This window comes from Manis javanica, chromosome 7 (assembly GCF_040802235.1).
Source record: "Manis javanica isolate MJ-LG chromosome 7, MJ_LKY, whole genome shotgun sequence".
In the NCBI taxonomy this organism is placed as follows: Eukaryota; Metazoa; Chordata; class Mammalia; order Pholidota; family Manidae; genus Manis; species Manis javanica.
The window spans coordinates 132,261,958-132,287,639 of record NC_133162.1 but is presented as its reverse complement, the minus strand read 5'-3'; the positions used below and the strand labels follow the sequence as shown (position 1 = coordinate 132,287,639).

The window sequence follows — 25,682 nt, the reverse complement described above, 5'->3', positions numbered from 1 at the left end:
CTGTGATGTGCATTTCGTGAAGAAAAAAAAAATTACTAGGCATTATTTCTACAGTTCCACATAAACAACATAAACATACATATTTAAGAGGTCAGCTGTGGCCCTTATGTGTGCCACACACATGATTATTTGTGGTGAATATTCTTGATCTGACCAAGAGATGCAAACAAAAAAGAAGAGCTGGGTCCCCCGTCTTACTCCCGGTCCATATTCTTGGTTATGTTTCAGAATAATCCCGAAGTATAGAGCGCTGCTTGAAGCTGGCCTGTGCTCATACGCACCCTCTCTCCAGGATGAAGAGGAAAAAATCTTTGGGAAAGCTGAGAGTGCCCATAGGGCAACTAACTTCCAAGGTCAAAACCATGTCAACTATGTTCCCACATGTTGCATGTTTGACTCTACAGACTGATTTACTAAAAGGACCTCTGAAATGTCTCTGTCACAAACTGGTATATGGTACAGCTTCCAGAAGGAACATCCCACAAGACCAGACTGCACTGGTAGGCTGTGCTTACCTATGATAGTTTTTCCATCTCTTCCTGTTTTCCGGTAAGCCAGTGGCAGTGATCTGACCCCCAAACACGGACTCTGATATTAAAAGGAGCTAATTCACGTTTGCTGGTTTTGGCAAATGGGAGAAAGGAGATAGCCTCTTCTTCCCTGAACTATCTGCAACAGTAAACTTGAGGGTGAGAGATACTATGGGAAGAATGGGCATTGGGGGTAGATTCACCTTTGATTGTTCATTTTCTAAATATAGTGTGTCTAAAACAACCCTGTGGGGAAGCTGGTTATTTACCACACTGTGTTTAAAGTCATGTGGGTGACTTAACAAAAAATAGTGGAATACAGTAGTGTAATGAAATGAAGAATTACACACCTGTAAAAGTCCCCAAGCTTCATTAGCATCATTTATCAGAATAAAACACAGGAGCTTCAGTTTGCTAAGAAAAATTGAATGCTGCTTAGCTGCTCTGTTCTATTTCTTTCCCTCCATTGAAAAAATATGAGGCTATTTGCAAACAATGTTCCTTTCTGTTAATGCAAAACTGCACTACTCCATGCCTTGGAAGATTAAATGTTTCACTGTGGTGAGGGACGAACAGTCCCCGATTTAGTACGACAGTCAACACAAAGCAACACACTGCCCTGCAGAGAGCTGTGAAAACAGTAAGTCAACTACAGGAAGCAGTCAAGGATGTCTATTTCCTATTTCACTCCATTTCCGTCCAGGGTCCAATGTTAAGGGCCAATTTCCCAAGAGTATTACGGAGGCTACATAAGTGCCCTCATTGGACAGTCCGGTTATCTAAGGGACTCTGAGGTGACAGTTAGCTAGGTTTAGATAAAGAAAGGAAATGTGGAGTCATCAGATCTTAAAACCCCAAACAAAAAACAGTTTGGTATGAACACAAATAATAATACCTCTCGGTGACTAACTACAGGCTACAGAGTCACGAAATGAAACACGGAATTTGCAAAAAAAATTTGAACCATAAATAAGTGATATGATATAAAAGTGATTCCTCAGAGGGTGTTTGAGTAGATTTCTCTAATTCAAAGCGAGTCAAATGACAGGACTTGCATTGTATTCCTTAGGGCAAGTATCCACCAACACAGAGATCTCATTACAGCATCACAAAATGTTTTCTGATATCCAGTTTCTCTTGTTTTTTTAAAGCTCCCTGGACTACCTTAAATATACCCGCTCTCCCACTGGAGTTCAGGTTTCCCTGGAGCCAGGGTAATTCTAAGAGTTATCTGATGCTTCCCTCTAGGCCTTCTGTTCCCTCGGACCTTACCCTCCGTCTACTCTGCTCAGGCTGCAACTGGCCGTGTCAGACAGACCTTTGTTTTCCTGGGGTCCTTTCTTGCTTTACTGTCCCTCCTTGCCCCCTCCCAAGCCTCTTCTCTCTTTCTCTCTGACCGCCTCACTTTCAGAGCATCCTTCACCTCTTCTCTGCCATGCTTTTCAAGCAAGATGTGCTTTTTATGATGATACTGACTATATGTTACCATGTATCAGGAATGATGAATTAAATTTCCCCAGTACTTCTGACCATACCAAGCTGTATTTTTAAATTTTAATCTGTTGATCTTTCCATTAAAAACAAAGCTCTAAGAATTTCAGGTTTGACAACAATAATAACTCAGCATCAGAGGATGCATGGTTAGGCATGAAAAAATGAAAGAGAACACAAAAACACTGCATTTTTTTCAATAGCCAATGCTTTTTTGTTCTTAGGTGCAATTATTAGGGCCAAATAATATTTGCCTTCAGTGACTTGGAGAAGAAAAGCTTTATTCCCCTTTGTTTTAAAGCTGTTTTGAAATCTCTGACCTAGCTTCCAAACGATCATGCTAATAAGTGCCCGCTCTTAGAAACACTGTGTAGGGAATTTTTAGATGCAATCCTAAGCCATTCCCTCACTTCTCAGAAACACACTTACACTCACATCTTTCATTACGGGACACACATTTTCTTTAGAGAATGCAAAACTGTGTTAGCTCCTCAATCATCCATTAGCCCTTGTGAATAAGTAAGGAAACTATGCATTATCTGTCTTTCAGGTGTTTATTGAAAAGCTTCCATATCTTGATCTTATTTGATCATTATACATCCTGCAACAGAAATACCACTATTCGCAATTTTCATGAATGAGAAAACTACAGTTGAAAGAGGTCAATTTATTTGCCCAAGGTTGCACCAATAGTGTGTAACAGAAGGATACTGTTGCATGGTGACTAACAAATACTAACCCAGATCAAAGTGTTTTTGAAAGACCGAGATGAGTCATAACAATAAATTGTCAGGCTTGAAGAACATGACTATTATTAAAAAATCTTGTCTGATTCTGCTCCCTTCATTCTTCTATACCAGCCAGGTAATAGGTGCATATTGTTATTCTTCTCTGTTACCAACCATGAAAGTTATTTGGATTCAATAGTTTGCAAGATTTCCATCCTTTGCGTATGTTAAGATAGTTCAGGAGTCTTCTCTTAGCAATCAATATTATGAAAGACCCTTTTCATTTACTTGTTAAAAAGACAAATTGAATTAAATTTTTATCCACTGACATTGGTTCAACAATTTATGACATGTTCTCGGGTTGAAAGAACTATTCATCCCAAGGACCGTTTTGCATTTCCTCACTACTGAAGACTCTGTTTCAACAACTGTATTGAGTTTAGTTCACTCATTGAATAAGGAAGAAAAGTTTCCTTTTTTCTGGCTTTCTAGTTGCATCTGACTGCTTTTCTCTTCATTTATGCACATATTTTTGCATGTGACACCTGTCCTTTGCAAATTAGTTTTGCATATTATTTTTGTATGAAAAAAATACACCGACCCAAACAATTTGCACATTTTATAAAGGGAAAATTTTACATCTTCAAAGAGTATTCTGACACAATGTGACATTAAATAATTATAAAGTAATTGCTTCAAATAATTCTAAAAGCACATAGTCTGGTAGAATAAATTGACTACTAACTATCCTTGAAAATGACTTCTAAAGTAGTTATTAATTTTTTCTTGCTTTATTTTACAAAAGCAATGCCTTGGAAAAATTTAAAACAGATCTTTAAAACTATACATGAAAATGCATAAAAACACATACATATACAACTTCTAAAAATTTAAATGCAATGTTAAGGGGAATTGGTAATGAATTTCTCACTTGATATTTAAGATAGCTTTCTTAGAATTAATGTACCCAGTGCCTGTTAAAAATCTACAGATACTATGTACAATAGTTATATTGAACATTAAGGGGAATTTTTAGAATTCTTTTCTTTATTTAAGTAATGTTGAATTCTGAATTGAAATTTATACTTTCATTTCATAGAAATGCATGTCTTTTATACTTGTAGCTGTTGCTGAAGCTACAACAAATGAACTAAGTGTTAGCGCAATGAAATTCAGCATGAAATAAAAGGCAAATTGAGAATGGAAATTACCATCATTATATTCTGTTCACTTAAGCAAGGTAATTTAGTTGGATATATATATGTACCTACTAATCATAATACTTTTAGAGACCATGACCTTGCAGCATTTTAATAGTCCTAAAACTTGCAGATATTTCAATATAGATCACTATAACAAAGACCCACTTATTTGAAGCAATTCCAGTCTTATTCACAAACAAATCAAAGAAATTTTCATTTAACTTACTTTTTCCTGGGTAACTGAAATCATTTTAAGTCTATCGTGGGAATGGGAAGACCTATAGAGGCAGACAACTATTCTTTTCTTCTGTTTTTATACATTGCATATTTTTCCCTGGAATAGCTGATCACTTCCCATAAGTGTATTTTAAATGTCTAAAACACTGACTTGGGGAAGAATGTAAAAATGACAGCGGTAATTGCAGCAAAAATATTAACATTTTTTGTAGTTTGGGCAAATGTGTATTTGGAAAGTGTATGTGGATCCGAATTTTTAAAGTAGATATAGTGGACAATTTAAGAACCTCCCTCACATTTTTCCTCTTTTACACAGGCAAGTGGTACTTATTTGCACTGAATCACCAAATATTAACTTTATGAAAAATGTAATTTTCTGAAATTACAACAAATGAACTAAGAATTAGTGCAATAAAACTATTAAAATTTATAATATTCCTTTATCAAAAATATAATGCCCTGAGGAAAGTAAAATAACTAGCAGTTTGATTTTTAAATTATCTTCCATATTTGTTTCCTTATAGAATTGTTTTTATAATGATATATCAACTCCTCATACCACTCTCCATTATGTTATTCAGAGAGAGAAACTATCAAGAGAAATTAATATGAGTTCTGCTGGACATTTTCAGGATACATAATTTTTCTTTGTATTATGCTGGGATTTTTTTTTTCAAAAGTAGAGTCATATTTAGCATACTTGTATTTTTAGGTAATATATCACAGACATTTATATGTGTGTACCTAAAAATTAATCTTTTTTAAAGATACATTGACATTTTGGGTATATTGCTCATATGAATAAATAATATATTTAAATTTTTTCTTTGCTATAGTTTTAAAAATCCATGTTATTTTTAACCAGTTTACTGTACTCTCTGATTATTTTCATAATCCTCTAGGTGAGGTTTTTGGATTTTTAGACACACAAGTATATGATATGGAAAAATAGTTCTTCCACCTCTGTATAGTCATACTCTGTTTTTTCTCACTTTTATTGCATTGGTCAATATTTAATATTAAAGGAACAAGGTTAATTTTCATGAGAAACCCTTGTTTGGTCCTTATTTAAATAATTTATATTTTTACTATTAACAATGCACTGGTATAGGGTGTGAGGTAATCTCTTACCCTAAACCTATATATCACTCTAACTCTGATCCTAATTCACAGCTTTCACCCTTATTATAAGGTTCAGAATGTCTCTATGTAGTTCTAGTTTTGCAAGAGTTTGTTTCTTTCATTTTAAAATTAGCAGTACATCTTATCCATCAACTTTAACTTTTTTTAATTGAAATTGTTTTTGTAGAATTTCTAATTTACTTGTGGTTTACTCTCATCTTTGATGGAATAGCTCTGTTGGACCTACTATTTATACAAATGGAGAGGAAATTCTCCTTGACACCATTCCGGTTTTCATAGTCCCTGTTTCCTTCCATGCAAGGTGATTTTTGCCCCCAAAGACACAACTTTGTAAAGGTGGATAGCTTCCTAGGCTGACTGACAGAATTCTAATTTACCACCAATTCAGTGATGTAGCTAGCTTATTAATAGTATGATTTCAACTCTTTCCTGTAGTGAAACCTCATAAACTTCAGGCCTAGACAGATCCCAGTTGTTCTTTTCGCACCTGTACATATCAGCAACATGGAGGGCTGATGCATTTCCATCATTTCTTGCACCTCAGCAGGATTTGACACTAATTATATGTCTTCTAACCAGTCACCAAAGCTATCACTGTCCAGCCCTCCCAGCAAGTCTATGCCATTCCTGGCCCCACGGGTCTGAGGGCTTCCCTGAGATGTTCAGCACACTGGCATACCACAGAATCTGTTTGCCAAGATTCCTCATTGGCCCTGCCCTCATCCTTGCCACTAGCAACTCTAGTTTAGACAAATGCTATGGCACTTCCATTCCTGACCTTTTAATAACCCTACCATCCATTTTCTTACAGTAGCCAGAAAGATATCAATAAAACATACATCAGATTGCATCACTTTCTTTCTCAAAACTTCAAATGGTCTTACTTGCCCAGAGGATGAAATGACTTGCTTTACCATGATCCACAAAACACTAGGCCTCCCCCACCTCACTGCCCTCACCGCCTCCGACTTTCTCTCATCCACAGCCCCGCAGCCTCGTCGTGCTGTCCTTGCTCCTGACGACCTTGTAGCCCTTTTCTTCACTCAAAAGCTTTGGAACCTGTTACTCTCCTCGCCTGGGAGGCTCTTCTCACTCACTGCCTGGACAATTCGTCTCCAGATCTCCAGATCTGTATCAAAAATATAATGCCCTGAGGAAAGTGAAATAACTAGCAAAGATAATTCCTCAAAAAAACCCTCCCTTAAGCCTTAATTGCAATTTTTACCCCCTATTATAGTACCTCAGAGCTCACAATTATCCTTTCCTATGACATACAATAATTGGTACTTACTTATTTGTATATTTCTAATGATTTCCTTCTGTAAACTCATGTGTTTTTTTTCCTCTGTACTTTCAGAGCCAATGCATAGAAAACATGCTATTAAATGTATATTATCAAAATTAGTGAATGATGAGTAAATATCAAAATTAGTGAATGATGAGTGAATATCAAAATTGGTGAATGATGAGTAAATTGAAAGATGAAAATAGAAAAATATGCTTCACTAGTCTCTGCAGAGAACACTATAGTGAATTATAGTAATAGATTTCATTTATTTGAGTGCTATTTATCAAGTTCTGTATTTGACAGTTCTTTCTGGCCATCAACAACAAAGAGCACACCTATCCTTCCTTAAACACTTTGGATATTATTTCTCTCTTCCACACCTGACCATTTGTCTCAAACCTAGTCCCAAGTAATACTTAATATAGACTCTCAACTATATTTAAGACAGGATGACACACATCCACCAGCCTTTTAAGTTTATGGCTTGTTGAATTTCTTATATCACCTTTATCTCTGTACAACTAAGATCCAGATGTAGAGACTCCTGACTTCTGGTTTAGTATATTTTGAGTGTATGGTATCATATTAATGATCTAAATCTCTCTTTTCTCAACAATGCTTCATAATCTTTTGTGTATGCCTTACCTATACACATAAATTAAAAAAAATATTCTAGAAATGCTTGTGTGTGTGATGTCATGGAGGTTTTAAAGGTAAATAAACATCCTACCTCTAAAATGCATGGAAGCTATGTCATTTTGGAGATAAGATTATTCTTGCATCCTTAAAATCAAAATGTTCTCCCTTGGTGATCTAATCATCAGATCCTAATGGCATACCAGGACCTCTACACAGAAGACCAACATTAATAAGAGGAACAATATGTGAAAACTACATTCTACCTAGTCTTTGTAACAAGAATTAGCAATAATTAAATCCAGCAAATAGGGTTTGGAAGGTAGGCTACACATTCTTAACACAATCTGAATTGATTTTTTTTGCCCTTGAATAGAGCTTTTATCTTTGAAAATGATGCTGTAGCTGATGCCTGCGATAGACCATATAATCCAGATTTGAGTTAGTCAGCCACAAAGCCAGACAAAGGAATCCATCTTGCTTAAAAATCAGACTCCTTTCTTTCTTTTGAATTGACTTCAAGAAAGGAAAATGTTATATTTTAATTTAAATGAATACTGAGAACCATCTGCGATAAAAGATCAAGGTGACTCACTAGTCCAGTCTCTAGGCACATCCAGAGAGAGTAGGAGAACCGAGTCAATGATAATGGTCCCACCTGCACGAAGTATTTTCTTAACTGTATTTAATGTCAGATTCTACATCTATTTCAGTCAATTATTTCTTTCTTTACAGGCTTATCCAGATGAGCATTTATAGCTTTCTTTGTTATCTGCATTTTCCCAAGAAGCTATAACCTCATGCAACATTCAGTCTTCCTGTTTCCTCCTGTACTTTCATCAGCTGATACATACATATATAATACGTGGTCATAATATACAGATAAATATAAATACACATGCACATATATATTATATATACATAATATTAAAATATAATAGAAAAAATCTAGAATTTCCATTCTTTTCACTTTTCCTTTTTCATCTCTCTGTGAAAAACCACATTAATATCTTATGAACATGTGTTACTTTTAGAAAAATTAAATATCAGAACTACCTTAAAGATCTGGAATTACAGTAAACTCTTAAAATACATGAATTTAATATCTCTATTTATAATGACTAGCTCCTGGTTGTGAAGGTGACATACACAAATAGGTCATTTTCTTGAAACATGCACATAAACTGCATACACCCTGAGGCCAGGGAGGGAGGGCAGGTCTCTCAGCCGGAAACTGAGACCAGCGGACCTCAGAGCATCTCCATTTCAACAGGACTTTGTTGCTCCCTATTTGATGTTGCAAATCCAGTGACCTTCCTTGAAGAGATAAGTCTCTGTCTCTCAGTGAGAATCAGTCCCTAAGAGAAACTGACTAACACTGCTAATCCCGGCAATACAGAGAAAGCAAAGAGACCTAAAGCACTGATTGTTCTTAGCCAGAAAATGGTAATTTGGAAGAAAGCTGAGAATATAACATTAAGTATGTGCTTAAATGGACTCCATCTATTTAATTATTTTTTTCTTGAATTTAATGATAACTAAATTAGACATGTAGGCTGACCATATGGAGCAGAAAGTCCAGCAATGTCTTATGTACCTTAAACTATCATGTATATGTGTGTGTGTATTATATATATGTACACATAATACATATATATATGCAGCGAGAGAGGTATACTATATATATATAGAGAGAGTGCATTTCTTAACTTATTTCAACAAGCTCCCATTTATATAATTTTTACTATATGGTTTGCACCTTCTAGCACTGATAAATCTATTTAATCCTTCTTCAACTCCCTTAGTCTCTGTTGTAAGACTGAATTACAATCAGAAGCAATATTTGAGCTATGGTGTATAATCAAAGAAAATCAACATGATGGACAAGGCATTGGGGAAGTCCATGGGTACAGCACTTCTGGAAGCAATGTGTGAAGGAGAGTCAAATCCGTATCCAGAATAAGTGTCCAGTAGGTTGGGGAAAGAAGGGTGAGAGCAGAAAGATTCAGATCTATGCACGCTCCTCTGAGAGCTGAATCATGATACTGCTTAACGAAGAGCCTATCATTTGCAAGTGTGCCCTGTATCCCTCATCTTATTCCGCATATGAATTTTGCTGAGACTTTTACTGAGGGCCTACAAAACTATTAGGAGGATCTTTCTTAATTGTTGTGAACTGATATCATCCAACTGAACAGAACATGCCCTCGTCACTGTCACACATAAAATGTATATTATTGCCCAAATGCTGTGGCTTCATTTGTTATCAGCACCACATGCATTTGACAGATTCAGTTAAGTTCTAATAATGTTAATAAAGAAAAAAATGATTGTCACATAATGTGGAATTTTAGTAAAAAATTATTTTAAAAGTTCCATACATGCATTTATTACCATACATAGAAATTATTGAAGGCAGACAATGTCACTTAAAATTGTCAGTTATATTTTGTTGAATGTTTTGGGGAAAGTATGTTAAAATTGCATTATCAATTTGGAAATTTTTTAATTCCGTGGTATGCACCCCTGTAAATATTTGGATGGTCTGTTATATTTTGGCATTGAGTCTCACTGCAGTGAAAAAATTAGCCAAACAGCATTCTTTTTGCACCCACAGCTTGAGGTGAATATATGAAAACTGATTCTGTATTCAGCCACTTTTGATTCTCACTGACATACGTATAAAAGTGCATTTTGTTTTCTTTATTTCTTCATTAGGCAAACCTTATTTTCTACTAAAGCATCATATGAAGTTTCACTACTTTGTGAACCATATTTTACACTGTTTATTTTAATGTTGGAATATTGTATCCTATAAAGAAATACAGTAACAAGGGAGCCTGAAAAGGAGCTAAAAGTCATGTTTATATATGACATGCCCAAAGTATATGACCAGATGGAGATGAGAAGGTAATTTTTTTAAATTATGAGTAATATGTATCCAGCAATTTAGAATATAAAATAGTAAAGTTTTGGATTATTTCATAAGTGAATTTTTCTACTATCTCATAAAATTGAGGACCAGATAAATTAAATAATTTATAAAAGCTGATACTCTCCCAGGACTGATATCTTGATTTACTCCAAAGCCAGCTTTACACTCACAGTTTACATCTAAACCTACTGGACATGAGGTGTGAATATAAAATAAATACATGTAATCCTGTCAACATGTGTAATTCTGAATATGAACATTTTTCTTCCATGTATCTTCCACAATGCCTACGTGACTTCTTATGGCCTTTTACTTGTCTTTAGGATCACATTTATCTACCTTTTTATTGCAGACTATTCTAGGCAGCCTTTTTTAAATAAAATATTTATTTTTTAGAACAGTTTCAGATTTATAGAAAACAGTGAGAATATAGTACAGACAGCATTGATGTATTATTGTACCTAGTTTTCTCTACTGTGAATATCTTACATGTCATACATTTCTTATAATTAATGAACCAATATTGATACACTGCTATTAACTAAAGTCCATCATTTATTCAAATTTCCTTAGTTTTGCCTATGTCCCTTTTCTACTCCAGGAACCCACTCAGGACCCCACACTTGCTTTGGTTGTCATGTCTCCTTTGAGCTCCTCTTGGCTATGACAGTTTTTCAGACTTATTTTTGATGAACTTGACAGTTTGGAGGTTTACTAGTCAGGTACCGTACAATGCCCCTCAACTGGGTTTGTCTGATGTTTTTCTCATGATTAGACAGGGGTTATAGGTTTGGAGGAGAAAGATCAGAGAGGTATAATGACATTTCCATGACATCACATCAAGAGTATGAGTATAGGCTCTCAATATGATTTATGACTGTTGGTGTTGACATTGATCACTTGGCTGTTAGAATTTTCCACTGTAAAGTTTTGCTCTTTCTCCCTCTTTCCACATTGCCCTTTTTTGGAAGGAAGTTATATGCACAGCCATACTTTAGGAGTAGAAAATTACATCCACTCCCTTACATTGAAGTATCTACATACATTATTTGGAATTCTTCTGCATGAGATACTTGTCTCTTTTCTTTCATTTATTAATATCCTCCATTTATTAATTTATTCAGCCAGTTCTCCAAGGAGCTCTGATTCCTTTTCTTGCAGAATGGTAGCAGAAACCATAATCTGAGTGCTAGTTGAGCCCAGAGACCTACTTGAAATCAGGGATTCAGTGTATTTTGTCCTGCCACAATATTTGCAAAGCAGCACAAATATATCATTAAAGATAGTTATTAGTATATACAGAAATCTTTTGCATTTCTGTATGCAAATAATGAATTTACAGAAAGAGAAATTAAGAAATAATCCCATTTACAATTGCATAAGAAAAAAATACTTAGGAATAAATTTAACAAAAGCGGTGAAAGCCCTGTACTCTGAAATCTGTAGGACACTGATGAAAGAAGTTGAAGACACAAATAAATGGAAAGCTGTTCCATGCTCGTGGATAAGAATAATTAATACTGTTTAAACGGCCCTATGACACAAAGAAATCTGCAGATTCAATGCAATCCCTATCAAAATATCAATGGCATTTTTCACAGAACTAGTACAAATAATAGTTAAAACTATGAAACCCCAAATAGCCCAATCTTGAAGCTTGAGAAAGAAAACAAACTGTGGGTACCATGCTCCATGTCTTCAAACTATACTACAAAACTACAATAATCAAAACAACATGGCACTTTATCACATGAACAGATACAAAGACCAATGGAACAAAACAGATTTCCCAGAAAAAAAAAATGCCTATATCATCAATTAATCTATGACAAAGGAGCAAAGATATGAAATGGGAAAAGACAGACTCTTCAAAAAGTGGTGTTGCGAAAACTGGACAGTTACATGCAAAAGAATGAAACTGGATCACTTACACCTCAAAATGGATTAAATACCTACTATAAGACATTAAACCATAAAACTACCACACAAAAACAAAAGCAGTAAACTCCTGAACATCAGCATTACTAATTTTTTTTCTGGCTATGTTTTCCCAGGCAAGGGAAGCAAAAGCACATATAAACAAGTAGGACAACACTGAACTAAAAATCTGCACAGCAAAGGAAACCATCAGCAAAATGAACAGGCAATCTAGTGTCTGGGAGAATATATTTCCAAATGATATGTCTGATAAGGGGCTAATATCCAAAATACATAATGAGCTCCTACAATTCAATACCAAAACACCCACAAATAATCCAATTAAAAAATTGGCAGAGGACCTGAATAGACATTTTTCCAAAAAAAGACATACAAATGACCAACAGGTATATGAAAAGATGCTCCACATCACTAATCATTAGGGAAATGCAAATCAAACCACAATGAGATACCACCTCACACCAGTCAGAATGGCTAGTATCAAAAAGACAAGAAATCACAAGTGTTAGCGAGGATGTGGAAAAAAGGAAACCCTTGTATACTGCTGGTAGACTTGAATATTCATGCAATTTCTATGTAAAGTAGGATGGCGGTTTCTCAAAAACAAAAACAAAAAAAATCTCAACATAGAAATACTTATAACCCAGTAATTGCAGTTCTGGGAATTTGCCCAAAGAAAACAAAAACACTAATCCAAAAAGATACATGCTTCCTCATGGTCATCACAGCATTATTTACAACAGCCAAGATATGGAAGCAAACTAATGTCCATTGCTAGATGAATGAATAAAAAAGATGTGGTACATATATACAATGGAATATTACTCAGCCATAAGAAAGAATGAAATCTTGCCATTTGCAACATAATGAATAGACCTAGAGAGGATTATTCTAAGTGAAATAAATTAAGCAAAGAAAGACACATACCATATGATTTCACTTACATGTGGAATCTAAAATACGAAACAGACAAAACAGAAATAGATTAATGGACATAGAGAACAGACTGGTGGTTGCTACAGGGGCCAGGGTTGGGCAATGGGTGAAATAGTTGAAGGGGAAAAAAATTAGTGAAAATATTTGCTGTCTTCATCTGGGTGATGGTTACATGAGTGTATAAATGTCAAAATTCACCAAGCTATACATTAAGATGTATGCATTTTATTGTATGTACCTCAATATACAATTTTTTAAATCCAAAAAATAAAGATAAGAATTTGTGCAAAAATTAATCATTTTTGATAATATATTGCTCTCTCCAAATTGAATACTTTCCCTTATATTTTCTGAGTTGAGAGATAATTGCTTCCATATTTTATATGGAAGTTGTATATCAAAAGCAATATTGTGATTCCCCCAGTGAGCCATTCCACTTGTTTTGTCTTATTAATAAACCTTTGCTGATGAGTTATTCAAATTCTCCTTTCACTTCCAGGACCCAGAGAGTTGAAAAAAAAAAAAAAGAATATATGGAAAGGTCAAAAAGCTTCTCCCTGAGTTCAGACCATTGGGCACTTCACTCAACTGAAACAAATCTATCTTTAAGCTTTTATTTCTCCTAGACCTTCTAGGATATTTCCATCTTCAGAGTGAATTTTCAGATTTTGTAAAATTTATCTTCATCAGAAAGATTTTTAGAAAGAGCATGTGAATTTTCTAGAAGAGTGACTAGGAAAAACATAGGCCCTAGGTCTAAGGGGAGGCTGTTATCCATGCTAAAATTAGAGCTGTAGGGTTTTCTGTTCCGAGGTGTGAGCAACAGAAATTCTCTCTATATTGTTAGATTATGGATTTTCTCCAAAAAGATTTCCTACCTGTAGAATGAAAATAACAAAAACAATCTTTATAGAGGGCTCACTATGGACTTTCACAATGCTGCAGCTACAAATGTGTCCATCTTTTCTATAAAAGGTGAATAGGATTTAATGTTAAAACATTTGTTCTTCCTTCATGTTTATGTGGAATTATTCATGTTTATAATCTACTCAGTGTATTATCCTGGCCTTTTATACGTTTTTACATGCTAAATCAGTTCAACAGGGCTCAAATAAAAAGAAAGGAGATAAAAAAAAGAGTTTCAGTGCAGATATATCAGTTTTGTTCTTTTAATCTAGAACCTTGTAGGTAGATATCAGAAAAGTGATCTAGGTGCTGTTTGAGGCCATTATAGGAGTAGCATTTTATGGTCAGGTTTGAATCTTTGATTCTAACTTTCTGTGATATACTCAATGGGCAAGAAAAATGATCCTTTCATAATAATTCTTCCATGTCCTTGTCCATTCATGCATTGTTTCAACTGCAATTTTCTTCACAAACAGGCAAAAGGAGGCATGTCAAAGAAAAAGAAACAACTGAAAAATCATACCTTTCAAATGAAAGGTTTAGGTTTTTCCCTTAGTGCATGCAAAATCCTAACAGTCATTATCTTTGCCAGAAAAATGATTCCATCCTTTGCCGAATATTATTCCATTCATGTATTCTGGGAATAAGGTTCCTTAATATTTTAGAAGCAATCAATAGCAGATGATATCTCTTAGCTACTCTACTCAAGAGAGCCAACTTTATCTTCATTTTATGCAGAGTCAATGTTTTATTTAACTCTAAATTATTTATTATGTACCATTTGGGATGTAGAAGAAGCCATGTTTTGGAAAATGAGGTTTATGTAAAATAAATTAATTCTACATTATTATTCATGCACGTCTCATGTAGGCCTTGGATTTACTCTGAAGTACCCCTGAGCAACAAACAAGAACAAAGTGCTTCTGCTAGGGTAAAACTTCTAAGCAGATTTTTGAACCTAAGAGATGGAATGTGACCACACTAGCCACTGCTGCTTGTGGGCGCGTGTACGATCCAAGGCACATTTGCGTTTGCTCTGGGTAGAACAGAGCGCTGAGTGTATCCCAGTGGTGATCATGAAAACCTAGCAGAGTGCTCGGGGCACAGCAGACACCAAAGACATTTTTGTTAGGCGAATGAATGCACAGAAAAATGAATAAATGATTGGATCACTCCATTCACTCTCCTTAGTTAGAAATTGCTTTGTAGAGTTACCACTCTTGATAGATGGAAAAGACATTAATATCTGTAGGAAATCCAAAGCCTCGTTACAGTGATTGCTGTGTTACTGGGGCCACGGTCATGTTCTTCACTACACTGACAAAACGCCTGAACTTCTTCAAGGCAACGTGCTATGTAGTTATACACTTAATTATAAAACCATCTCTTTAGAAAAATAGACTGCTATTAACTTTCTCGGAATTTCTCTGAAACTCTCTCTGTAAAACTCTTTCTAGAATTCTCCTTCTAAATTCGATAAACAAAGTTATACAAATAATGAATGCCAGAAGTTATAATTAGAACCTTGCTTTATCCAAGTCACCAATGGGCTGTGTAGCCTCACTACTTGTTACAGGCAAAAGTCCTTGCTTTCAAAAAACAGAATTTGCTTTTCAGCTATAAAAATAACCTTGTTAAAAAAAAGTAATCCTCATCAAACTTCCCTTAATAGTAAGGTACATAGCTAAGCAATAGTCTAAGCTAGACACTTTTACTTGGACTTCGCCAGTTTTTCCACTAATGTCCTTTTTCTCTTCTAGGATCTATTCCAAGATACTAGTTTGCATTTTGTTGTCATCTTATTATAGTATCCTCTAATTTGGACGGTTCTCAGTCCTTCCTGGTTTTTATAACTGACTTTCTGAAAAGCACTGGTCAGATATCTTATAGAATGTCCTTCAGTTTGAATGTGACTGATATTTTGTCAAGATTATACTTGGGTAATTGGTTTGGGGGAAGAATAGTACAGAAGGGAACTGCCCTTCCCACTGTTAGCTCCTCTGAAATAATTAAAGAAGGCGCACAATATTTCACTACTTGATATACTAGCTTCCCATTAGTATATAAGCAGCAGTCACTTGTACTGTTCAGTAGAATAACTATCTGAGGTGTGTGTATAACTACATCTGAATATAAAGAGATTAGGATTTGAGTCATTCATTTTCAGTCTGTGTACTTTTGACCTCTTATTGCTCTTTATAAGTTGATGGACTTGAAGATCCATCACGAGTATCAAAAGAAGCAAATAATGGGTAAATAAAAAAAAAACTAATGTTTTTCATTGGTAAAATAAATTATCATCATTCATATTGTTAGTACTCAAATCACTCCTATAGTACTCATATACTCATACAGATATTGAGTAATGGTTTATTTCAGCTAAAGTGGCAAGAACCACCCACAGAATTATTTTCTCAAGAAAATAAATACTATGAAAATGAATCTTTCTGGAGGAAACCATTGGCTCTTGCACAAAGTGCCATGATAATCTCAAGAGACTTTATTTTTGTTCTTTTTTATTTTTTTGTTGTTTTTTGGCAAGATCTTACATATTCTTTGTGGAGACTCACTGTAAATATTCTGTGGATGAAATTATCATAGCACTACACAGTTCCTTCTAGACTGACAACCACTTATATTTCCTGTAAGTTATACAGTACAGTCCTTTAGGAACCCACATACATGCTCAGAACATTCTGGTTTTAACCGTACTAACATAAACTTAACATAAATTGAAATGACCAGAAGAAAAATGATATAATGCCTTTTATCATACTTGAATAGAGTAGTTTAAATAATGTGAAAATAATTAAAATGTATTGGACATGTATCACAGTAAACACTTCATGTCATTTAATTTTAAACTTAATCTCTGAGACATTTCTGTTAGTTCCCTTAGATAGATGTGAAAACTAAGGCTTAGGGAAATCAGGAAACTTGGCTAAAGTCATGCAGAAATAGTGGTGATGCCAGAATTTGAGTCTGTCTCTAGAATTGATGTTCTCAAATCACTGTGCATTTATGGTCTGTTGGATGTCAGCACTACAAGTTCAAATTCTCCTAGTGATCTGCATATTTCTTTATTAGATGAGAGAGGGTTGGGGGTGGGGCTTTATTCTTTGATATCTTTTAAAGTGACTAAATGACTTCCTTATGGACAGTTCTTGTTGTTTTGTTGATTTTGAATTAAAACATGTTTATTTTGCATGCGATTATTTTGTTAACATGAAACTACCAGGAAAGTTTATTTTCTTCTGCTCCTTTACAAGTTTAATGTCCATCTGCACTTCAAATCTAGATCATAAATTCAAATTCTGCTAAGCTGCACCCCGTTGGGAAATATGTACTTGACAAGGATGGTAACATTATTTAACAGTACTGTATTCCCAGTTATATGTCCCATGTGACTGTGAATTTGAGCCCTACACCATACTAGATGTACAGTATTTTGAAAGCTGTCTTCCTTGGATGTTTCTGAATAGTGCCCTTGATTGACAACTTCATAAAATGAGAATTCATGTCCTGAACAATTTGAAGACTTAAGCATTAATTTAGAACTGAAACATGAACAAAGTCTTTGTTAAGAAATTGTGATTATATGATTAAGTATCAATCAAAGTAGAATCTGATTCTACATAAGATAGGAAATGGAAGATCTCTAGGCTCTAAAAATTCTCCATTAAACTATTTAGAAATTGGGGCATAAAGACATTTGTAGATCCATGGGGGAAATTCACAGGGAGAGAACAAAAGAAAATAAAATGAAAAAGTAAACTTAAAGAATATTCTTCATAGTTACCATTGCACAGAACATATATATTTTTAAATTGCATTAAATGGTCACAACTAGTCTAAATAGTGATGCAAAGGCCATCGTGTATCATCATTCATCTGCTCTTTTCCCCAAGTGATGCCTAATCATCTCCTTTTAAAGCAATATATGATCGTACTAACTGGTATCAGCGTTCTCTTACAAAGGAAGAAAGGTAATTCAAACATCTATAGGTCTTGTGGGGTTTGATGACTGGAGGCTGCCAACTAAAGGTCTATTGTATTTTTTTTTTTGTACAAAAACTGATTTCCAAATTGGTGAAGTTAATTAATTCTATTTATAGAGAGGGGATAGCTAAGCTATGCCTACTTAGCTGCAGGTGACCCCATAGACTATAGCAAACACAGTCTTTTCAAAGTCAGCCTTTAACTCTTTTTAGATAATGGGTGGCTTCGAATATAACACTTTAAATATGACAGAACCCAGAGCAAATCAAAGCTGAACTCGGGCCTGGACTGGTAAGCGGGAGGAATGGTCTTCGCAGTAGGTCGAGAAGGACTAACAGCAAAGCAATCCGACTGTTACATAGACAATCAAGATAATCCTGCTAATCAGATAATTAGAATTCAATTTTATGAGTGGGTTCACTATCTAGCTAATTTGCAGAACTGGAATAAGACACTGAAAAGAAGCACTATCTTATCCAAAATATTTGCTTCATATTTTATCTGTTAAAAAGTTTCTTCTCTTTTTCTAGGAATTTTTTTCTTTTTTGAAGCATAAATGCTTGAGGCAGACAGTGCCCCAGAAAGTGTTTGTGACGGGAGTCAAGAGGCCAGGATTCTACTTCTTCCTAATCGGCTTTATGGCTTGGGAAAGCCAGTTCAGTCCTCAGAGCCTCAGTTTATTCACCTATGAAATGACAAAGGAGGGTTAGATAATACCTAGGGTCACTTCTAACTCTAACATTTTATAAGCTGTATTAGTTGTTATATATTTGATGATATGTTCAGATATGATGTCCCATCTAGTTCAGAATTTATAGCAAATATTATAGCAACAATTTCATGGCATCAAATCAGATATAAGTATGTACATGTATATATATATATATAAGCATTAAATGATGGAAAAGTTTTAGAATTCATCCAGATTCCTAAGGGCATATGGTATGAAGAGCATGGTAAACAACTATCATTTCTCTGGTTGACATATAACAAATATGCCCAGTTCCTAGGAAGACATATATAGGTCTCCTATGAAGAAAAATGCATTAAATTTAAGGTCATGTAAGTAAGGAACATGATTCATTTATCAGTAGAAGATAAGGAGCCCCTTTAACTGACAGTCAGCAATTTGGAACCTGAGTTTCCAGCAGTATCAGAAGACACAGCTGAAGAATAGGATAGAAAACGATCAATCTAGAATGTGTTAGACATAGCGGCTCTAGAAGCCAGTGGGGCAGACTAGATAATGTCTTGACAAAATGGATGAGTTGTCTCTCTCCATCCTACAACTGTGTGCAGGTTTATTGAGAACTGACAGATACATAATTGCAATCTTCTTCATCCAGTCAGTTGTTGATACAATCCCAGCTGTGTGAAATTCATGTTTCTGTTTCTTAAATTTACAGATCTAGAATGCAACTGTTGGGATACCAAATACAGGTATCCCTTGCTTTTCAAAAATTCATGTTACCCCACTTTACTTTTGCAAAGGACGTACATTAGCACCTGTTTTTGCTAACCCAAAGAAATCTGAAGAGGATTTTCACTTTTAAGAAAATAGACACCAGATCATGGGAAGATGGCGGCATGAATAGTTCAGAGGAAATCTCCTCCCCAAAACATATATATATTTATGAAAATACAATAAATACAACTATTCCTAAAAGAGACACCATTGGATGCAGTACAACATCCAGGATACATCTACATCTGTGAGAACTCAGCATCACACGAAGCGGGTAAGACACAAGCTGCGGCCAGGCGGGAACCAAATGCTCCCCCACCCCAAAACCCGGCGGGAAGAAAGGAGTCTGAACGGGAAGGGAGTGAAAGCCCAGGACTGCTAAAGAACCAGCTCTAGAAATCCGTACCTGGAACGCAGACACAAGGTGCATGGGGTGCTGGATATTAGAGAAATGGAAAAGCAAAACCTGTGGGCAGGTCCCCTCAACCGGCGCCCCTGAGACAAAAGAAAAGCGACTGCTTTCTGCAAGTCTTAAAGAGACAGGGACCCCACAGCTGGAGGAAGTTGTCCTGGCAGCTGGGAATACCGGGGAAACTTACGTGCCCTAATCGGAGGCAGTGGAGCTCTGAAGCCCCTCACAGGACTAGGCAGCCTGCCAGTCGTTCCTCCAACTGGCGTGGACCCCGACACACGGGCCCAGTAGCAGGAGAGTGGGAGCACGTGCCGGGGGCAGAAGCGCTAGATGGAACCGACAGCAGATTCATGCGCCACAGGGCTAGCCCGCAGTGGTGCGACCGAACAGCCTGGGCGCGGCTCGCACACACACCGGCAGCAGTGAAGCCAGAGCCCGGTAGAAGCCTGCGTGGAAAAGCCCCGTGCACACCAGCAGTGGAGCAAGAGGGAGCAGGTGTGTTCCCAGGAGCCGACCAGAATCCCTGCCCAACGCACAGCCACTGGGGCCAGACCCAAAGGCCGCTGCTGCCACACAGCTGCCCAGCAGGGTCACCGCTAGCATGCTGCAATGGCAATAAGTACATATCTTGCAATAATCACCCTAAATGTAAATGGACTGAATGCACCAATCAAACGACAGAGTAATAGAATGGATAAAAAAGCAAGACCCATCTATATGCTGCTTACAAGAAACTCACCTCAAACCCAAAGACATGCACAGATTAAAAGTCAAGGGTCAGAGAAAGATATTTCATGCAAACAACAGAGAGAAAAAAGCAGGTGTTGCAATACTAGTATCAGACAAAATAGACCTCAAAATAAAGAAAGTAACAAGAGATAAAGAAGGACATTACATAATGAATAAACATATATGCACCCAATAGAGGAGCACAAACATATGTGAAACAAATACTAACAGAATTAAAGGAGGAAATAGACTGCAATGCATTCATTTTGGGAGACTTCAACACACCACTCATTCCAAAGGACAGGTCCACCAGACAGAAAATAAGTAAGGACACAGAGGCACTGAACAACACGCTAGAACAGATGGCCCTATTAGACACCTATAGAACTCTACACCCAAAAGCAACAGGATACACATTCTTCTCAAGTGCACATGGAACATTCTCCAGAATAGACCACATACTAGGCCACAAAAAGAACCTCAGTAAATTCCAAAAGATTGAAATCCTACCAGCCAACTTTTCAGACCACAAAGGTATAAAACTAGAAATAAATTGTACAAAGAAAGCAAAAAGGCTCACAAACACATGGAGGCTTAACAACATGCTCCTAAATAATCAATGGGTCAATGAATAAATTAAAATGGAGATCCAGCAATATATGGAAACAAATGACAACAATAACACAAATCCCCAACTTCTGTGGGATACAGCAAAAGCAGTCTTAAGAGGAAAGTATACAGCAATCCAGGCATATTTAAAGAAGGAAGAACAATCCCAATGAATAGTCTAATGTCACAATTATTGAAATTAGAAAAAGAAGAACAAATGAGACCTAAGGTCAGCAGATGGAGGGACATAATAAAGATCAGAGAAGAAATAAATAAAATTGAGAAGAATAAAACAATAGCAAAAATCAATGAAACCAAGAGCTGGTTCTTCAAGAAAATAAACAAGATAGATAAGCCTCTAGCCAGACTTATGAAGAGGAAAACAGAGTCAACACAAATCAACAGAATCAGAAACGAGAAAGGAAAAATCACGACGGACCCCACAGAAACACAAAGAATTATTAGAGAGTACTATGAAAACCTATATGCTAACAAGCTGGGAAACCTAGGAGAAATGGACAACTTCCTAGAAAAATACAACCTTCCAAGACTGGCCCAGAAAGAAACAGAAAATCTACACAGACCAATTACCAGCAACGAAATTGAAGTGGTAATCAAAAAACTACCAAAGAACAAAACCCCCGGACCAGATGGATTTACCTCGGAATTTTATCAAACCTACAGAGAAGACATAACATCCATTCTCCTTAAAGTTTTCCAAAAAATAGAAGAGGAGGGGATACTCCCAAACTCATTCTGTGAAGCCAACATCACCCTAATACCAAAACCAGGCAAAGACCCCACCAAAAAAGAAAACTACAGACCAATATCCCTGATGAACGTAGATGCAAAAATACTCAACAAAATATTAGCAAACCGAATTCAAAAATACATCAAGAGGATCAAACACCATGACCAAGTGGGATTCATCCCAGGGATGCAAGGATGGCACAACATTCGAAAATCCATCAACATCACCCACCACATCAACAAAAAGAAGGACAAAAAAACCACATGATCATCTCCATAGATGCTGAAAAAGCATTTGACAAAATTCAACATCCATTCATGATAAAAACTCTCAACAAAATGGGCATGGAGGGCAAGTACCTCAACATAATAAAGGCCATATATGATAAACCCACAGCTAACATCATACTGCACAGCGAGAGGTTGAAAGCTTTTCCTCTGAGATCGGGAATAAGACAGGGATGCCCACTCTCCCCACTGTTATTTAACATAGTACTGGAGGTCCTAGCCATGGCAATCAGACAAAACAAACAAATACAAGGAATCCAGATTGGTAAAGAAGAAGTCAAACTGTCACTATTTGCAGATGACATGATATTGTATATAAAAAACCCTACAGACTTCACTGCAAAACTACTAGAACTAATATCGGAATTCAGCAAAGTTGCAGGATACAAAATTAACACACAGAAATATGTGGCTTTCCTATACACTAACAATGAACTAATAGAGAAATCAGGAAAACAATTCCATTCACAATAGCATCAAAAAGAATAAAATACCTAGGAATAAACCTAACTAAGGGAGTGAAAGACCTATACCCTGAAAACTACAAGACACTCGTAAGAGAAAATAAAGAGGTCACTAACAAATGGAAACTCAACCCATGCTCCTGGCTAAGAAGAATTAAGATCATCAAAATGGCCATCCTGCCCAAAACAATATACAGATTTGATGCAATCCCTATCAAATTACCTACAGCATTCTTCAATGAACTGGAACAAATAGTTCAAAAATTCATATTGAACCGTCAAAGACCCCAAATAGCCAATGCAATCCTGAGAAGGAAGTGTAAAGTGTGGGGGATCTTGCTCCCCAAATTCAAGCTCTACTACAAAGCCACAGTAATCAAGACAATGTGGTACTGGCACAAGAACAGAGCCACAGACCAGTGGAACAGAATAGAGACTCCAGACATTAACCCAAACATATATGGCCAATTAATATTTGATAAAGGGGCCATGGACATACAATGGGGAAAGGACAGTCTCTTCAACAGATGGTGCTGGCAAAACTGGACAGCTACATGTAAGAGAATGAAACTGGATCACTGTCTAACCCCATACACAAAAGTAAACTCCAAATGGATCAAAGATCTGAATGTAAGTCATGAAACCATAAAACTCTTAGAAAAAAACATAGGCAAAAATCTCATGGACATAAACATGAGTGACTTTTTCATGAACATATCTCCCATGAACATATCATGAACAAACAAAGGCAAAAATGAACAAGTGGGACTATATCAAGCTAAAAAGCTTCTGTACAGCAAAGGACACCATCAATAGAACAAAAAGGTATCCTACAGTATGGGAGAACATGTTCATAAATGACAGATCCGATAAAGGATTGACATCCAAAATATATAAAGAGCTCACACGCCTCAACAAACAAAAAGCAAATAATCCATTTAAAAAATGGGCAGAGGAGCTGAACAGACAGTTCTCTAAAGAAGAAATCCAGATGACCAACAGGCACATGAAAAGATGCTCCACATCGCTAATCATCAGAGAAATGCAAATTAAAACCACAATGAGATATCACCTCACACCAGTAAGGATTGCCGTCATTGAAAAGACAAACAACAACAAATGTTGGCGAGGTTGTGGAGAAAGGGGAACCCTCCTACACTGCTGGTGGGAATGTAAATTAGTTCAACCATTGTGGAAAGCAGTATGGAGGTTCATCAAAATGCTCAAAATAGAAACAACATTTGACCCAGGAATTCCACTTCTAGGAATTTACCCTAAGAATGCAGGACTCCAGTTTGAAAAAGGCAGATGCACCCCTATTTTTATCGCTGCACTGTTTACAATAGCCAAGATATGGAAGCAACCTAAATGTCCATCAGTAGATGAATGGATAAAGAAGATGTGGTACATATACACAATGGAATATTATGCAGCCATAAGAAAAAAACCGATCCTACCATTTGCAACAACATGGATGGAGCTAGAGGGTATGATGCTCAGTGAAATAAGCCAAGTGGAGAAGGACAAGTACCAAATGATTTCACTGATCTGTGGAGTATAAGAATAAAGGAAAACTGAAGGAACAAAACAGCAGCAGAATCACAGAACCCAAGAATGGACTAATAGTTACCAAAGGGAAAGGGACTGGGGACGATGGGTGGGAAGGGAGGGATAAGGGCAGGGAAAAGAAAGGGGGCATTATGATTAGCGTGTATAGTGCGTGGGGGGCACGGGGAGGGCTGCGCAACACAGAGAAGACAAGTAGTGATTTTACAGCATCTTACTATGCAGATGGACAGTGACTGTGAAGGGGTATGTGGGAGGGACTTGGTGAAGGGGGGAGCCTAGTAAACATAATGCTCTTTCTGTAATTGTAGATTAATGGTACCAAAAAAAAAAAAGAACGAGTAAGAAAGGAATGCACTAGGGGCATTTAGGCAAGAAAGCAATGTTCAGAATAAAAGTGACAAACTTGAAAAAAAAAAGAAAATAGACAAAAAGCAAAAATAGTGTTCAGTGCCTACTTTGTAGTGAGTCATTAGAGAGGCAGTTGGCACTCAGAACAGCAAATGGCCCCACTAAGCTCCTTCCTGGGGAACTATACTCAGCATCTCAGCCTCACGACACCACGGCTTTGAACTGTATGAGTATCTGTGCTTTATCTCAGTTGATTCTGCACATCAATAGCAAATGTGCCCTAAGGCATCAGAAAAGCTTCAGAAAGGTGTTTTTTGGGGGTTTGGAAATACTAAAAAGTTTTCCTTATAAATTAATAGTAATTGCTACTTCACTACACCACCTTGGCTTATTACAGGTTTCATAGGGGTGCTCTGTTTGGATAGTGGGGGTAACCTGTATTGTAAATGATTGCTTCATAGAGTTCTGTGTGCTCTTGAAGTCTACTGATGAAAAATTTCACAGCAAACTTCAGCCATAAATCATGCCTAGTGTTCAGAACTATTATATATTATTAGTAAGAAAGAAGTCATAACCTAAGTCAGCACAGAGGGCATTACCTTCCAAAAGGAAATCTCTTTGTTTTATGCAGGAACAAAAAGAAACAAAAATATTTTATGGCTGACTTGTAAAGTGATTTCAGTGGTAATGATATATTAGGATCTGGTTTACTCTAGCCTAGAAGCTTTCCTTTTATGGCTGATTTTATAATTATTCTCATCATTAGATTTTAGAAACTTGAAAGTAAAGCAGAATTCACTGAGATAAGTTAGTTAGGAGGAAAAGATAGGGTATAGACATGGTGGCAGGAGTGACCTGTAAGAACACAGTAGAGGCAGGGGTTAAAGTGATGCATATAATTAAGAAAGAGGCTATGATTAATTAATCAGGGCACTGTAATTGCAAGGGTGTTCACCCGTAACAGAACCACAGTCACTAGCATACACCGAGAAGCAGTGATTTCTAATATCTCCATATTCCTAACACACTTGGCCCAAGTCAGTCCAAGAACATGGCCAGCCCAGAGGAGGGTGTCAATA

General features: G+C 36.4%; 1 protein-coding gene and 1 long non-coding RNA gene across 2 annotated transcripts in view; one reads left to right on the top strand and one right to left on the bottom strand.

The window, feature by feature from the left end:
- The window catches only part of LOC108384220 (uncharacterized), a 59,313-nt gene extending 54,123 nt beyond the window's left edge, over nt 1–5,190 (top strand). Inside the window, exon 4 of the long non-coding RNA XR_012133422.1 lies at nt 229–5,190. This is a non-coding gene — a long non-coding RNA (uncharacterized lncRNA). The remainder of the gene's footprint in view (nt 1–228) is intronic.
- LOC118967930 (uncharacterized) overlaps nt 1–25,682 on the bottom strand; it is a 289,452-nt gene that overhangs the window by 50,930 nt on the left and 212,840 nt on the right. The window lies entirely within an intron of this gene.